The sequence below is a fragment of the Phaethon aethereus genome (genome assembly GCF_964289735.1).
Source record: "Phaethon aethereus genome assembly, chromosome: 1".
NCBI classification, from domain to species: Eukaryota; Metazoa; Chordata; class Aves; order Phaethontiformes; family Phaethontidae; genus Phaethon; species Phaethon aethereus.
In genome coordinates, this window is record NC_138575.1 from 33,695,326 (window position 1) to 33,713,155 (window position 17,830).

Here is a 17,830-nt window from a genome sequence, read left to right on the forward strand (position 1 = left end):
GTATGGCTTGTGTAGTCACTGCATTGGTGATATCACCATTTTCATAGAATCATAAAATCATAGAATAGTTTGGGTTGGGATGGACCTTTAAAGGTTATCTAGTCCAACCCCCCTGCAATGAGCAGGGACATCTTCTACTAGACCAGGTTGCTCAGAACCCCGTCCAACCTGACCTTGAATCTTTCCAGACACCCCATCCCTGGAAACATCCTTTTCCAGATCTGACTGAGGTGGTGAAAAAAAGCTCAACCACCAGATCGCCTCACTCCTCACTCCCAGAAAGAAGCTACTGCCTCACCATGTGCGTACCTCTGGTACCAGCACACAACGTTCCTATACCTGCCCAAGACCAGTCAGGATGGTTAGCTTAAACCATCAGCATACCACATTAACCCGGCTGTCTTTGAAGTGGATGAGGAAACCTCATCTGAGCCATGTGAACCATGGAAGCACCAAAATGAGTGGTTATAAGAAGAGAGGGATGTTGCTGTCTCTAACTGACCTAACAATTTGCAAAGGGAACACCAGTCATTCCAAGATTAAAAAGGATGAGTATGGAACTAAAGTTATCTCAGCGTGACTTCTTTTAGTACTAAGCTTCCCTGTAGAGACTCCTGGTTTATGAATTTGAAGCACTGATGTAGCATATCATCATATGCTGACTTTGAGCATATTGGGGTAAACAGTACTGCTTTCCTGTACAGTGAAGCTCTTGAAACATGTGCTACATATAACTCTACATTTGCTTCAGGAAAAGGCTAGTTTTAAAATGGTGTTGGTGTTCCGTCTTTGACTCTAACATTTAGTTAGACACTGCACAAGACTCAGAGTTGGGGAGGAGATGGGGAATTCAGTGACTTTTTTTTCCCCATGTGTTTCTGGCTGCGATGCCTCAGTCGCATTCCAGCTTTCCAGAACAATAATTTAATTTACAAAAAGCCTGGAACAATACTGGACAATTAAACTTAAAGAGCCGCTGTGCTGTGGACCCTCCCTGATACACATGATGTTGGGAGGGAGAGTGACTGCAGCTCAATCCTCCAAAGTTTAACCCAAAACATACTCAGATCTAGGAGGAAAACCTAATGCATAACTTTAAGGCACAATGAACTGGACGCCTGTGCTCGCTCTCCAGTTCCAGCCCCTGCCACTGCTCTTACGCTCTGACGGATCCAGCTCCAGAGGGGCTGAAGAGGAGGAGCTCCTGCGGTGGGGACGCACGCCATCCGGGGCTGCTGCTGCCCCAAACACCCGCTTCTGCGAAGGCAAATGCTGCCTTGCCAGGAGCAAAAAGCCTGTCTCAGCGGCAGACACCGTGCCACGGACATTTCTGTTTCTGTGCGGGGGTGTTGACACACGTGAAAAAGTCATTTGCAGTGACAGAATCTTGGCTTCGTGCACCTTGCCAGTAATAGCAGACGAGCATTTGCTTCTCCGAAGAGCGTCTGGAGTAGCACCGTGTTTCTCCTTCCTAAAAACCAGCTTGTGTTTGCAAGGGGGTCGCTTACCCAGCCCCCCGGTCACACCACCGGCCCTGCGAAAGCCCGCTGAACTCACCGCGCACCCTCTGTGGAGGTTCGGTAAAGCCGTGCCTGCCGCTGGCTGTCACGCCGGCGTGAGGGGCTCGCCGCTGCCAGCGGGGAGGTGTGGGCCCCGCCTCACAAACCGCGGTGCGCCTGGTGCCTTTCACTGCCAGGGATAAACCGAAGCCCCGAATCCTCACACCCTCACAATTTGCTCCTCATTCCTAATGAATACGGTTCTGGAAAATCACTCCACATCTTTTCCTTTAACAAGAAAGAAATTTTTTACAGGTACTTTACTGAGTGTTCTGTAGATTTTGGGGCTGTGACCATGTAGCCATAACTATCCCAGTTTCTCCCAAGTTATTTTTGGTATGGACTCCCCTGCCTAAGATTTTTTTAGAGCCCGGATCTGTCCCCCATAGAAAGCGAGGATATTTCAGCAGAGCAGTTTGTCAGCTTATATTGTCTGGAATAATAAATACCTGTGATGGTGGGCCTCAGATACATGGATGTAAACAAATGGGCAATTCGTAGGTAAGCTGTAAGAAACTGCCAGTCCCTGCATAGCGGCAGAGAGCGGTAACTCAGCCAGCCAGTCAACACCTGGGAGAAAGGACAAGTAAAACGGGTACCCACTGCCAAAAGAAGCCTCCTTTGCACAGACATCCAAGCATAAGGTGCACATGTTCAGCAGGTAATACGTTGTAATTATAGACAGAGAGATTATCTGTTACCAGAAATCTTTTTATTACCTATTATTCTGACTCCATGGCAAAATCAGCAGGGGGTCACTCAACTCACCCCTTTGCTTTGACTTGACAGCCAGGAAGGTGGAATTAAATGGGAAGCCACTTTAATGGATTTGTAGCAATACCTGTGGGATCAGCGGAATAAGAAGGTAGGAGTGGTGCAGGGGATCATAACCAGGGGAGGCGGGGGGGGAGAGGAAGGCAAAGCAATTAATCTATGTGCCATGAAAAGGAATGAGTCTAATTAGTTCCATACTGGTGCCATGCTCGGAAGAGAACTGAGCCCTTGGTTAGGGAAGCCATAGTGAGTGCAGGACTGCCAGCAGGTACTGAGAGAGGCGAATGGAAAATGTTCTGCCTTGCGGGCGATCAAAAGCAGAGCCAGCCTTCATCACTTGTCCTGGTGGCAAATCTCTTTTTGTTATTTTACCTACAAGCAGGGCTAATCTCATATAGATTAGACGTAGATGTAGATGTAAATACAGATGTAGATGTAGATATACATATAGGATATAGGAATAGGCATAGACAGACACAGAGAGATAGAGATAGAGATAGAGATAGAGATAGAGATAGAGATAGAGATAGAGATAGAGATAGAGATAGAGATAGAGGTAGAGATAGAGATAGAGATAGAGGTAGAGATAGAGGTAGAGGTAGAGGTAAAGATAGACATACAGACACACAGACACAGACACAGACACAGACACAGACACAGACACAGACACAGACACAGCTCTGCCCTCCCACACAGCACCCTGACACACCATCAGCAATAACAACTAGGTTAGCACCCAACAGGGTAGCTTTCTGGGAGCAATAAAGGGAAAAATAAAGCAAAATGTGGTTAAGCACCATAGGTAAGCTGGGGTTAGGCCTGTTTGGGGGGTTGGATGAGCAGACTACTGCAGATCAGCTGCTGTTCTCTCAGTTCAGCCCTCCTGTGTTTTCCTCCGAAGTTTTCGCCTTCCCTTTTCTCTTTTGCTCTGTGATGGTGCTGTTTCATGTTGCACAGCGAAATGGCTGATTGCAGACACGCCTTGGGAGAAGCAGCACAGACTTCTTGTCTGAAGTGACAAAGAACCGATGAAGACCTGTGAAGTGATGGGAACAAATGCCACTCCTGCTTTTTTTAGGGTGTAAACACACAAGTTTGACTGCAGGTCTTTCTGTTGTGACCTTGTGATCTTTTTCCAATGCCTTTATCTCTCCTTTTCTCTCCTGTACCTTCTGCATCCTGGAAAAGATCTACTGGCAGTTGAAGCTTTCATTATAAATACATTTGAAAAATTAAATGATTGTCAGTGTCAAAGGTTAGGAATTCTTCTTTAAATGTTAAATGAATTCACGTGTGGTTAGAAACAGATAAAGAGATGGCAGGACGCTTTAACAATGCATGCAAGTAGCACCTCAGTCCACTCTAATTGCTTTTTTTTCATCATGCTCACTCTGACTCCTCTCCAAACATGCACACACAGGACATGGAACAGATGGCAAAGCCTGCTTTTGGGGAGAAAACAGTCTAGTTACAGGCTCCCTGGCCTTGAGAGGGATTTAGGGATTTATGCTCAGGGCCGTGCCTACCCACACAAGCACCTCAGCCCATTGCGTCTAGTGACAGGAGCGTCGTGAGGGGTCTCCAGAGCCCGACATGTGGCATCCCTTCGGGCCGGCTCGTTCACAGCTGTCCCCACGGTCTCACTCCGCCGCCGCCGCGCTGCTCGGGACGGCCTGCCAGCACCACTCTCCTGCCTGCCTCGGTGCGGGCAGGCGGCTCGGGGCTGGCGTGACTAACTCAGCGTCAGCTTTTACCCCTCCCCTTCCAGCAGCGGGGTCTAGCAGGTTTTCACTTACGTGGAAATAAATGTGAAGTTTCCAGATCCTCGTCTAAATGCCGTGTTAGGGGAACCGTTTCACTTACTGATTGTGGAAAGCTGTTTGACTTGCTCTGAAGACATGGGATTAGCTGGTGTGTAACCTCCCAGATAAGGATGGAGCAGCAAGTTCCCAATTTCCTCCTGGTAATTTCACCCCAAACATAGAGCACACATTCGCAGGACTTACCTCAAAGCGGGGAAGAGGTTGGTTGCAGCACCAAGCACTGGTACGATGGAAGATAATGCAAAGGGCCGTGCCCCTTTCCCAAGCACTCAGACCCTTCCCTTCTCTCTTTGAAACGAGAGCGTTTCAAGTCCTGAAGGCTGATGGACAGTCAATGCTGGCTAGCTATGAGGAGACCAGTTCTAGCCCTTGTCCTCCAAAACCACGGGACAAGGATTCTGAGCTCATTACATGCAATCAAATTCCTATGGCTTAGCCAATGCTACATGTCCACTGAGCAATAATATACCACTAGATGCACACTTTTAGGCCACTTCAGCTGCAAAGTAAAATGCATGAACTTAAAATCACCACAAAATGAAACAGGAAAGTCAAACCTCTTAATTTCAAAATTTTCCCACAGGAAAGAAACGCTGTAAATGGATGGGTTGTCACAGACTGTTTCAACGGAAATGAAACCGGTCTCTGAAAGAAGACTGTTCATCAACATGTTTTTGGCCAGTTCTGTCAAAACAGGCTTTGACAGAAAATGTTCTGCGTTTTTTTTACCCAAAGCAAATGAAAGAGATAAATCTATGGCGCTCTGACACTGGTGTCTGCCGAATAACTTCTGATGATTTGTTTGCTCCATCTGGCAAGAACTTAAAAGGCTTATTGTGTGATTGCAAATAATATCTAATGATATTCTTAAGTTGTCATTTAAAATTAGGCCATTACAGCAGAACCTACAGCCGTATGACCAAATACAAAGAAAAATAGCAGATATGGAATAAGCAGCCTGTAAAAATAACCAGGTGGCAAGAAAATTACAACTTTGAAAAGCACAGAACAGGAAGAAAGCTCTGAATACTTAGGTATGTAATTAGAGCTTCAAAGTTTCCTAAATTAGAAAAAATAACATCTGTGTTTACTGTTTACCTTTACCTTTCAAAGAGTAAGAGCATGTCATTTTAGAAGAAAACATTTCCCAATACAGTATAACTTTCATTTTTCAACATTGGTAATAATAACAATGTTTTTATTTTTCTAAAGAACACAAACCAATGAAATTTCTGTGCTGAACAAAAAAGCATCATATCTAGGAATGTCTCAAAAGGGCAACTAGGCTTCATAATCAAATACCAAAGTGATTTTGAAGAATCTAATAATCTACCATGTCCCAGCAATAAATAATACAGCCAGCAAACACAAACTTGGAAAGAAAAAAGTCTTCAATCACAGTAATAGTTCTCCTGCTGCCCAGTATATCAAATTACCTTTTCCTTTTCAAAACAATGTATTTCCCAATCCCATTTATTCCTATAGCCTCTGGGCCAGGTTCTGATCTCAGATACACTGTTCAAGTCCAGAGTGACTAAACTGAAATCATTCCTTTCAAGTGGGACATTTTCTCTGGGTTAAATAGGAATTATTGACCAATAGAGCTGCACAAATAGATTACACAGAGGTAATTTTTGTGTTTCAAAGCATGAACTCTCTATACAGAACGCACCATGTAACATTGACTTAACTGAGCATTTGCCTAGCCAGACCTATTGCAATACAGTTTTAAATGTTGCCTTTCTTTGTGTAGCATACAGATTTTTTTTTCCTTTCTTTTGTTTCAATGCTATTTAAATACAGAGAAGTGAGACTGAAAGGGAGAGTCCTATGAAAAGATAAACTCTCTGCAAGTGTTCCCGTCCTTCCTAGACAGTTAAGTCTCTGAATCATCCAATAGCCTTCAAAACACCACCTCATCTGAATGATCCACCACTACCATTTCTACCACCAACCACCCTGTCCCGACATGGTAACGAGCCTCCAGCTGGCCTGGGAGGTGTTGGTGGTCCTGTCCTGCCGACAGTGCGGGGTGCTGTGCTAACATACTGGTTCATGCTCCTGCTCTCACGGCATTAGGAGGTGATCTGTAGAAATTTCACAGCCTCTCTGGGTAACATGGTTCAGTGCTGCAATGTCCTCCTGAAGTTTTTCCTCATGTCCAGACTGAACTTTATGAGCTGTGATTTGTGGCCACTGCCCTGTATTATATCATTAGCTATTTCATGAGGAAAGTTTGCATCCATCATCTTTGAAACTGGTTTAAGTAGTTGCAGTCTGCTGTTGGGTTGCCCCAAGGCCTCTTCTCACCAGACTTGATAAGCCCAGCAAAGCCTCCCCAGGGCAGAGCTAAGAAAGCCCTGTGGGATGGCAGCAACTGAAAAGCTGCAAAGTGTCTCGCAGGGAAGCTCTGAGGAGTGGAAAATATGCAATGTCCACTACAGCACAAGTACATTAAATATATTAAATCAGCGTGCTTTCGGTGCAAAAGAAAATAACTGATGTTTAGGCTAACAATGCATCTCCTGCTGCCAGGCTTCTTCCTCAGGCACCTTCAGATGGGTTCTCCTCTTCTTGCAACCTTCAGGCTTAAAAATGAACCAAAGAGGGAGAAAGGAAGGTGAAGGGGTAGGGGGGAAAGATGTTTGTTAAATGAATTGAAGGCAGCATCCAAACCTGGTTCTGATTACAAGCATCAGGCCTTTTCTGAAATATCTCAGAAGAGTGGAAGTCTGGACAGATTTATGGGTGTGCATACTCCACTGGTTTTTATTTTGGAGGTGTATATATATGAGCAAAGATTAAAAGCCAAAACAAATGTCTAAATCATCGTATATTGGTGGTACAGCGGGATAAATACAGCACAGACCTCAAGATTCTAAATAATGTTGATTGTAAAAGATAATTTCATCTTTGCATTCACCTCACTGAGACTCGGGAGAAAAATGCCTTGAGAATTATGAGAACAATTTCATCTGTACTATTACCTCTTCTCAATTCTTAAAGTGTTCGTTTTCTATTTTGATGTGGATTAAAAAGAGAATACATTATAGATTTGAAAATGTTTTTATTTAATACAAGATACCAACAGAAGGAGGTCATATTGCATGTCAAAAATCTGAACTTCTTGCAATGGTAATACCACCTCCTAAAAAACATTATCAGTAGTAAAAATACTGCCTTCCATTATTGGACTCTCTCCCATCTGACAGGTCCCAAACTGGTACATGTACAGGAATCATTTCACCATTTTTAAAATACAGCTGTGATTACTATATTAGTATACTTGCAAAATGCTGCCACAGAGTTTTTTTAAGGATAATGTTGGGAACTAATTTAGAAAATTGTGATTATGAAAGGTAATGTTAAAGCAGGTCACTTGTAAAGCCAAGGAGAAACTTACACCAGCAGATTTAAAAAAAGTGGTCCTTTAGTGACCACAAATAGTGGGGATCATATTTTATGCATCCTCCAACTGACATGGATTGGATTCATGTACATACAGAATATCCAAAGTCTGACGCATCCCTTGTATGAATTATAGACATAAAAAAAGTCCATCAATAACATTCTTCTATCCAGAGAATTAACCCTATAAAATCTGACTTTTTAATCTACTCCTTGCTGACAAACAAAGATTTAGTGTGCCCATGTGTATTTTAAGCAACTTGATTGGTCAACTAACACATGTACCAACATGTGTAGGGAGTACCAGCACAAGTTTGGCTGGATTTTTTGCAGTTTCATCATACAACAAAAGAACAAAAACAGTTGATTCTGCAGGTAATCAACATCTGGAGGGGATGTCAGTGATGATATTTACGATTGCACTAGGATCTCAAGAAATATTTCTGAACTTTTCCCCAGTCCCAGAGGAAATGACAAGCATTGATAACATCCAATTTATGACTTTAGCAATTGCCATTGGTGTTTGTTTCCTGCTATCTGGCAGGCACTGTACGTCCTTTATAAATAACAGTTGTATCTGACTAATCTCCACGTGACTGTGCTGAAGTAGTGCTGACCTGATGACATGCCTGTTCATGCATAACCGAAATATTCAAACCAAATTACTTTCTTCTAGACTATAATGCCTATATAGCAAGATCTGGCAGAATCTTTAGACTTGTGCATGTTCTCTCTATATAAATGAAGTTTAAAGGAAAGATTTGCAAAGCTTCTGGAATTTGTTACTTCCCTCAGGACATGCCCAGTAGAGCCATTGGTTAAGTACGCTCCCATGTTTCCTACGATAATACTGGTGTACATTTGTAAATCTGTGGAGTTATATTAGCAAATGCGTGATGTGAGAGGATTGAAAAGCATGTACAAAGGAGATCTGTATTTGGTTCTGCTAATCCTGCTTCAGACTGGGGAGCCGGAGAACGTGATGTGATCCATTTTTAAGAGTTAGCAGTATTTTCTAGATCTAATGCATTTCTGACATCTCTGAAATGTACAGGCTCTTGTATCAACACAAGTCAACATCAGTAGAGTCCACACCTATAAAAATTTGTTATTTGGATTGTTTATTAAAAGTGATCTCAACCAAAGAAAAAAAACATTTGTTTGATCAAGAGTTTTATGCAAGTAGAAATGTTAAACAGAAAGTTTCCTCCTTAGGAGTCTAATGCTCTTCTAGTGCTGACTAGGGAACATGAAAGACACACTCTACCTACCTTGCTCAGGGTAATAAATCACTAAATTGGAAGCTTCAGTTACCGTACAGGTTTTGATAACAACATTAATAGAATTAGCAGCTTATCTGCCTCAGCAGGAGATTGTTAAAAACAGAAGCTGGAGCAACAAGAAAAAAAGTAAAGAAAAGATAGAAAGAGACCTATTTTTATGGACAATACTGGCTGTATTTCTTATGTTTGACAGTAAGGCAGTAATTGTGCTTTCTCTTGTTCTCCTGCGAAATCATACAACCCTTTTTTAAAACAATGGAAGAAATCCTATCCATTATTGTCTGCTTGTTCGGGTTTCATGCATAATTAAAGCTGGACAAAAGCAGCCTCTGATCAGACACTAACAAACAGAATCAGAAGAGTCCAGCAGCAACCTGGTGATGATAAACAGGAATTCTGAAGGGCTGATAAGCAGAGAGCCATTGTTATCCAGGAGAGGATTTACTAGCCTCTGTTTAGCCTGTTAGCTTGGCTTCAGGGCAGGATCATCTTCTGTAAAAAATATTGTGTTTTAATTGCTCTTCAGTATGCCCAAGTTCAACCAGTCTCAAAGCCAGTCAGATTTCCATCAGTTTCAGTGAGACTGAGATTGCACTGGAGATGTGAGAAAAACCCTACATCTTTCTTCTTTCCAACCCTGATGCTTGTGCAACACTCAAGTGAATTTTAAGTCTGCTCCAAACTGATCTTTGCTTTTCTTTTTCACCCCCTGCCCTTAAAAAGGGGATAGATTTGAATTTTACTACTTCTACACAAAAATGTGAGGCGGTATGTAGTAAAAAAGATGTCTCCGAAGCTGTTAAGAAGTGTGGGTAGGATGGGAATGGGTCCTACTCTCAGTCTGGCTATGTGAAACCAAAGCAGGATTTAGAAGCCTCTACAAAAATAACTCATGCTGGCACTGCATGCTGAAGTGTGAGGAAGCTAGTGAGAAAGGTGACATTTTCCCCCAGGCTGTACAGAAGCAGCAGCTATTCTGGGAGAAATGTAGTATCTCTCACAGCTGATGTGCATCTCCTGACAGCATACAGAGCAGTTAGATCAGCATAGCCAAGGATGCCGTCAGTGTGCTGCCCCGCACTTAGACAATGTCTTTTAGTAAACAACAGCGTTGTTGCGTGAAGAACCTACATATTCCGTGTGCATATTCCTAGTAACCAGTGTGCTTCTGCAGCCTCTGCAATTGCCCTCAGCCTAAGACAGACTTCACCTTCTGGGCCCTGGAATAAAGAGGAGAACAGGGTTAGGCAACTCAAATAATAGTAAGGTTACTGCTGGTGTTGATGCTTATAAGAATGTCTCATATCGCTGATACATTGGACTGAATGTGGAAGAACCAAAACCATGAGGTGGGACAAATTGTCTTACAAGACATTTGCTCCCAAAACAGATGTTGATGGGCTGATGTGTACACCTAAACTGAATGCAGAAATAACATGCTTTTGAGGGAACACTGTGCCTTTTCTAAGTATCTCAGAAAAGTATCCTACAAGTACCCTATGTACCCTACCCTGTCAAATGAGCAAAGAGCAGGTTCCAGGGAAAGGCACAGGGAGAGCCAAAGCAGAGTTTGGTTGTGCCCTGGGTGTGTAAACTGTCTTTGAAGTCCCTGGAGATCTAGCCAGAAGAGCCTGGGAGCCCAGAGAGCAATTCAGTCTCCCCCAAGGCAGACACCCAAGGCTTGGTTCAGGAGCCACGTAACAGGAACCCAACCCAACAGAGCCTCTCTAACTCCCTTGTTCTGACCAGGACTCTCAGTTACCTGTACATAATGTCTAGTGGTGTCAGAGCTGCCCTGGGTTAAACCTGCTCTCCAGAGGTGTGGGTCCCCAGCAGATACTGTGCCATAGATGCCACCCTGTGCAGATGCCTCTGGTACCCCAGGGCATCTCAGGTAAATGTCTGTGATTAGGTTATTCAGTTGACTGATGTTTTAGAAACTGAACTCCCGGGGAAAAAAAAAAAAAAAATAGAAGCAGCATTTGTAAGGAGTTTTATTCAGTGCTGGTCTCAGGTACGTACCGGAACAGGACCTTGTGCAGTTAACATTGTCTTTGTAGGGGCAGCAGCAGCAAGAGCACAAACCCAGCTCATTTACAAAAACTGACTTAATGAAATCCCTTGGGACTTCACCTCACAATTGGATGGAGTGGGAAAAGCCTGAAAACCAGACATCTGCCAGACCCAGGAGGCCTCAAGATCTTGACCTTAATGTTCCCTACCACAGGTGCTATCTGTCTTCCAGTCAAACATCTGAAAGAAAGGAAACAAAGATCTCTGAACATTAGCTGTACAGAACAGAGTTAAGACAAGAGTGACATACCATAGGTTCCTTTGGAGGGGTTCAGAATGGCCAAGGCAAAGGTTGAAGTTAATCATCTTTCAAGTGATTATATTTAAATGTCTTTGGGGGTCCTGGCTCTCTGGAAGACTCATAAAAGCCTGATTGATTACTCCTGCCATCTCCGATTACAAAATTCCCCCACAGTTTTAAATCAACCTGGGGTAACAAGGGCTTGGAAGTTTGCTAGAAAACTGTAAAATAAAATTATTTTTTTTACCTTGCTGCAGAGACATGTGAATAAATCCAATAGACCTATGACAGCTCATAAACTATAGGAGATGATACCTAATTCATTAAATATTGCTAACTATTAACATTTGTAACTGCAGGGTGTAACATACATGTATACGTAATCTCTGGTGGTCAATATACTGTGTGTGAGGAGTTACAATGCAAGCCCAAACTGTGCAGCAGGCTCCCTTGTGTGTTAGGAGATTTATCCAGAAAAATATTTTTAGATAGTTTTCTGCTCCTCTTGAACTTTAAAGTCATTGAACATTAACAGTTAGATGAAAATCAAAACTTAGAATTAAAACATAAAGCTACAGTACATTTCAAAGGTTTTAGGTCTGTGTTCTGAAATACTTTCTCTTTTTCGTGATCATTAAAAATACTTCCTGGAGCTCATTTCACACAGCTCACAGTTCTGTAGACTCCATTCTGTTTTGTTAAAATACAAATTCCCAGTCTATGGAGTGAAATCTTATAATCTGCCTTAGAAACTTTTCTTCGGCTTGAGGACTCATGTAGGTAAAGCAAGAAGGATTTGGCAATGTTTTTATTTTGAAGTAAAACTACTTGTGGGAAATTTGTTTCTAATATATTTTTATTTCTATTTCCGAATCGTCTACTGTTCTTTACAGTCTTCTTAAAGAGTATTGTTATTCTCTGCTATTGTATATTTTTATTATATTAATGCCTAAAGACCTTTACAAGGCTTGCAATCCCATTGTAGTAGATGATGAATAAATAGAAAAAAAGATAATGTGCGCCCTGGAGGCCTTACAGTTGATAAATATTTGCTTAGTTGCTCAGAGAAATAATTTTCTGCACATGGCTTGCTTGAAGCTATTCATTTCAGCTGTCCACTGCAAGGGTTGCTCTGTGTCCTGCATCAGAGGCCGCTTATTTTGTTCCCTAACTGGATGACAAACTTTTTAAGCAATAGAAAGATGAATGGTGAACAGTAAATAGTACATTTCCTAGAGGAATTTTTGGGCAAATGACCACCTGTGCTAAAAGCCATGAAACACTGAGGACTCATAAATATTCACACAAACATTTGACAGTTCTCCAAATGTTTGCAAATTAGTAACATGACTCTACAAATAACCATGACACCATACATTTACTGGAAAAGAAATTAGAATATATATACACGGTGTTCAGCCCAGCATGCTTCCAGGTGCTTTCGGTTTCCAAGATCTCCCCACTTTCAAATGATTTTTCCATCTCCCTTCTTAAAATAAAGAAATATTGTCACATACGGCACTGTCAAACACTTTTCTGAAACTAGAGGCAGCATACTTGGCTCAAGATGGAGTTCTGCAGTGACACCACACATTTCAAACAGAGTACCAAGCAGGAGAGATACGGCAGGGCAGCATCTCTATAGAGATCTCCCGTAGAGATGGTCTGGAATGGAAATTCTTCTCAGGAGGGCAATAATTCCGGGAATGTTATCGTAAACCTGCTGACATCCATTGCTATTAAGGAGAAACGTGCAGTAAAATTCCTGCCCCTTCTAGAGACATCTGTACAAAGATACCCATCCAGAAAACAACAGTAGCCAACACAGACCCTTGTGTATCCAAGCAATTAAACCCACTGCAATTAGAAATAGGCCATTTAAGATAACAGCATTTTTCAGAGATGAAGAAAAGCCACAGGTGGTAAATTGTACACTGAAAAGATTTGTTAAAAACACCAGAAGACCAAAGATTTGTAATTGTATACTTTGTTGATAGGGGATATAAACACATCTTCTTCAAAAGAATTCAACAACAAAAAAAGGCAAATAATCTGAGATTCCAGTGTAACACAAACCCATCTCTGAATAGTGATTCAGCTTAAATTATAAACACTACAAGTAAAAGAGGAAATATCTCGTAAGTCTACAACAATGCATTACTAACTACAACAAAACAGAATTAGTTCCATGAAAAAGAATCTTCTAAAATGTTTCCAAAAAGAGAGGAAAAATTTGAAAAGCAAAATGTTAGCCCTTCCTAATTTTACTTCCAGCTCAGAAGCAGAATGCCTGCTTACTATTTATGTGGCATCACAGACGTGCATGGCTTCTTTTCTCTGATATATAAGCAATTTCCCACTTTAAAGAGCTCACAGTCTAAGCATCAGATCTGTCAAATGCTACCATCAGTCACAAAGTTTAGTATCCTGAGTACTCCCTTTCTGAAACTAACCTTTAACTCACCTACTGCTCCCGTTCTGCTAGTCTTCATGAAAAAAATGATGCCGAGCATTCTCAGACAGATGCTGTGATTTCACAGCAGACACCACACTGTGCTAGAGATTAAATAATCAATACTGTTCCGAAAGATAGAAGCTAGATTGTCCCATCATTCTGTTGAAACATATAACAATCACAGTATAGACTAAAATATTAATTGCTTATTTAATGAGCTATTCACTAATATTTATTGTTAAATGCATTAGGAGCCTGTTATCACTCCCCTTCTTCCCAGGGCTCTTTGGAGTTCTTTCCCATGTTATTCTTCATCTGCATTTAATTTTCTCTTTTGTTTTTTCAAATGAAGTTCCAAATAATTTTGCCTTTGAGAAAACCCGGTAACCAACATCTTAAAGAAGGACCATTCATGGACATGAGGACATGTACCCCAGGGGAGCTGAAAAAAAAGCCACCTGAACAAGGATTTGAATTCAGTTCACTTCTGAAGAAATACTGATATTATCTACTTCTTGAAAAGACTTTTCTGTGCAGACCAGAAAGTGGAGGAAGTAGAAAGCCTTCTGACTACTAAATGTTTCCTATTTATCGTGGTTTCTGTGATATCCTGGCAGAGATTGATTTATAAAGCCAGTGGTCCTTAGTAGTTGCTAGGAAACAGTGCTCTGCGCTCCATCTGCACACGGGGAGATGTGCAGCCAGAAAGTGTGGTTTCTAATGGAGTAATTCTTCCGACTTCAACCCTGCACAGAGAAATTTCAGTGCCTGGCTTCCCCAAAACAGCACAAGCAAGTTTTAGTCCTGTGTGCATATATTGTGGCTTAAACTAAGCTCAGCTAAACTGATCTCTTAATAACTTTTTTTCTCAGTGGTCCAATGACCACATTCCAGAACGTACTCATGTCAGAAATTTAGGAAAGCCAGGGATAAGCTGGGAGGGAATTCCTGGGTCATATATCCAGTCCTTTGATATTTCTGGCAACATACATAATCCCCTTCTTATATTTACCAAGCTCCATCTTCAAAAAAGGCAGGATTTTGTCCACTACAAACTGCAGCAGTAGCCCTCTTTTAATTTCTAGCGTAAATCTATTGCTGGGCTTTTGTGTGTGTGTCAACATTGTCCTTTCAGCTAGACAGCTTTCTCCTCCTTGGTTTTACCACCTCAATGCATTTATAGGCAGCAATCCTATCTCCTCTAAGTCTGTTTTTTGTTTGACTAACCAAACCCAACAAGAGCTCCTTACTTCTGTATGGTAAACTCCTTCCCTGTTGTATTGTAATGCAGCACTTTCCTGCATTTCTTTGTTTGAATTTTTTTTTCTTGAATGAAGGTGACCAGGAATGTGCATAGTGAGTCCAAGTAACATACTACAGTGCATCAGTGCTTCCCCCTCTCTACCGGAAATACTTCTCCTGCTACTGCCTAGTATATGTTTTCTTCTTTTTTCCCCACCAATAGCTCAGAGACCTCCTGTGACTGACAAATATAAATCCATCTTTTTTTCCCTTTTTTTCTTCCCATTTTCAATGGGTAGCAACTGTTCTTGTTACTGGTTCTTAAAAGCATCACCCTGGATTTTGTTCTAGGTTATCTATTCCCACCCTATTATTGTAGGCATCGGTTTAACCAGATTTCTACTGAATTTGCCCTGTTGATATGGGTGGGTGTTTCCCAATTTTGTGCCTTCAATGAATTTAATTACTGCACATCCACTTCTTGATCACTAAGAAATGTATTTAAGGAACATCATTTGGAATCTCGATCTAGAGGGTGAGTTTCCCTTTCAGCATAATCCATCACTGTCTGCCCCTGGGGCAGTTCCTTGAACTAATTCTCATCTCACAGAATACCTAACAATTATGTGAAATATTTTACAAAAGAACAGGTAGGCTACAACTACTGTGTTACTATGTTTTCCTTGGCTAAAAAAAAAATCAGTTAGTGAAGAAGCTTGAAACTTGTTCCTTTTTAATAAGTTGATATTGTATTTTAGGACATCTACTACTCCCTGTGTCTTTCATTTTCCCTAAAATCTTGTACATCAAAATGTCTGGTCTATGCCCCCTGGATTGCCCCTTACCCATTGTTTTTCAACGGAAGATATCACATTTACCAGCTTCCATTCAGATGGGCACACCATCCTGAGGCTTTTGGTTCAAACTTTGTGAAGCCATTTCGACTTTCCATAATCTTAGTCCCCATAAACAGTCCTGCTATCACATCTGTGTACCACCTGCTCACCTTCAGAGGCAGAGACAAAGTATTAATTGTTTTGGGGGACAGCCCTAAAATAGCTTTGAAAGGAATCCTTACTTTTTTCCTAGTTCTTTTTTCATTATGACTGGAGAATTTTTAACTCTTTCTTCTGATTTCTCAATTTCACTTTCAATCCTCCAAGTTCTGGTTTCTTTTTCTGAGCAAATCCTTTCTGATTCTTGAAGATTCTTTGGCAAATCTCAACGGCCTATTTAATAGAATTATTTGTTCACTGAGGTCTGGAGTTCTCTTGCCTGAGAACATGAATTTCAGAACAGCACTCTACCCCAATTCAGTGCCTTTGCTCCTCAGACTGCTTAGCTATGATATAGTCTGCCCTTTCACAGTTAAAAGCCTTAACTACCAACTTGTCTTTGTATATACTGCCATTTCATTTTAATTGAAATTTGATCAGTACTGTCATCACTTCATTGCATATTATCTTCTCTACTGCTTCTCTACTACTTACTCTACTACATAATGTCTTTGCTGCTTGTCCATCACCAACTGAAAGTACTACAATTGCTTATCATTTCCACAGCTCCTTGGAAAAGGAGGTTTTTCAACTTCCAATCTGAGAACTTATTGGATTCTACTGTGGATGTAGCATCTGTTTCCCAGTCTATGACTGTGTCTATTTTAAGTGTCCTGTAATGATACAATCACCTACTACTATCTCTCCTGGTACTAAAGCAATCTGAACTCCAGTGTTCACTGTAGAGCCCAATCCCTTTCCCACTGAGTCACTTTCAGGATTCTTTCCTAACACATTTTGACACAAACTGACCCTTTCTTATCCATACTGTTCATTAACATGTCTTTACTGCCAGCCGTATTCTTAATATATAATGCCACCACATTATCTTAACAATTCCTTCTGCATTCCTTTCACAGTGTGCACCCTTCAGTACTTGCACTCCAGTTGCAATTAGTATTCTATCATGTTTCTGTTATCCCTCTAATATCCTGTTTCATGTCATGCACCAATGAGCCTAATTCTTCCATCTTCGTGTGCAGGCTGTGTTGTTGCATCTGTTATTGCTGCCTCACTTCACCTGGTTTCCTAGCTAGGTTAAGTAAAGTATTTGCACTGATTTGTTGTCTATCCGGTCACTGGGGCTTGAAGGCATTTTTCCCCCTGTGTTTCCTGCTATCTGCTATTCTTTTACCTTTGGTATATCCTCACTGACTTGGTTTTACTTTCTTTGTATTAAAAGAAGGTGATGGTAGTATAGCTGTCTCCCCAGTTTCCCTTCTTCTTCCCATGCACTGTTTTCTGCAATTTAAATGTCAGACTTTGTCCTAGGAGAGCCAAGATCCAAGGATTCAGGTGGAACAAATCCCTAGAAAAGACTTTTCTTCACAGGAAGGCCCCTTTCTGCAATACTCATTCTGCCCCTTGGCAGTACATTACTACTTCTGCTACTATTACTATCTTTTTTATTGTGGAGTGTTTTTTCCTTTAAAACTTCGTTTGATAGTATGTTAAAGACTCTATTTGTCTTTCTCTTCTTTCTATCTAAGCATTTATACCATGCTCATCACCTTAGGATCTGGTTTTATATAAGCAACTAGTGTTTTATCAGAACATTAACAGCGTTGCAAAATGATTTTCTACATGGCTCTCAGACAAAAAGAGAGTGCATTTTCTGGATGCTCCTTGCTTCTTGGTGTATATCTCCATAATTCCCATAATACCCATTTCAGTTACACTATAGATACAGGTACTTTGCTATAGCTGGGGACACAGGCAGGAGAAGTTTGCAGGTTGAGATAATGTTTTTGTTATGCCAACTGCTACAGTAGGGAAAATTAATCAAGCTTTTCAGCATGAAGGCACATCTTAGGGTCACTTGGTGTCTGAACTGTTAAACATGTTAATAGATCTTAGTATCTAAATGGCCCTTGAAGGTAGAGAAATACTATCCTCCTCTTAAATTTAGTGTTTAAG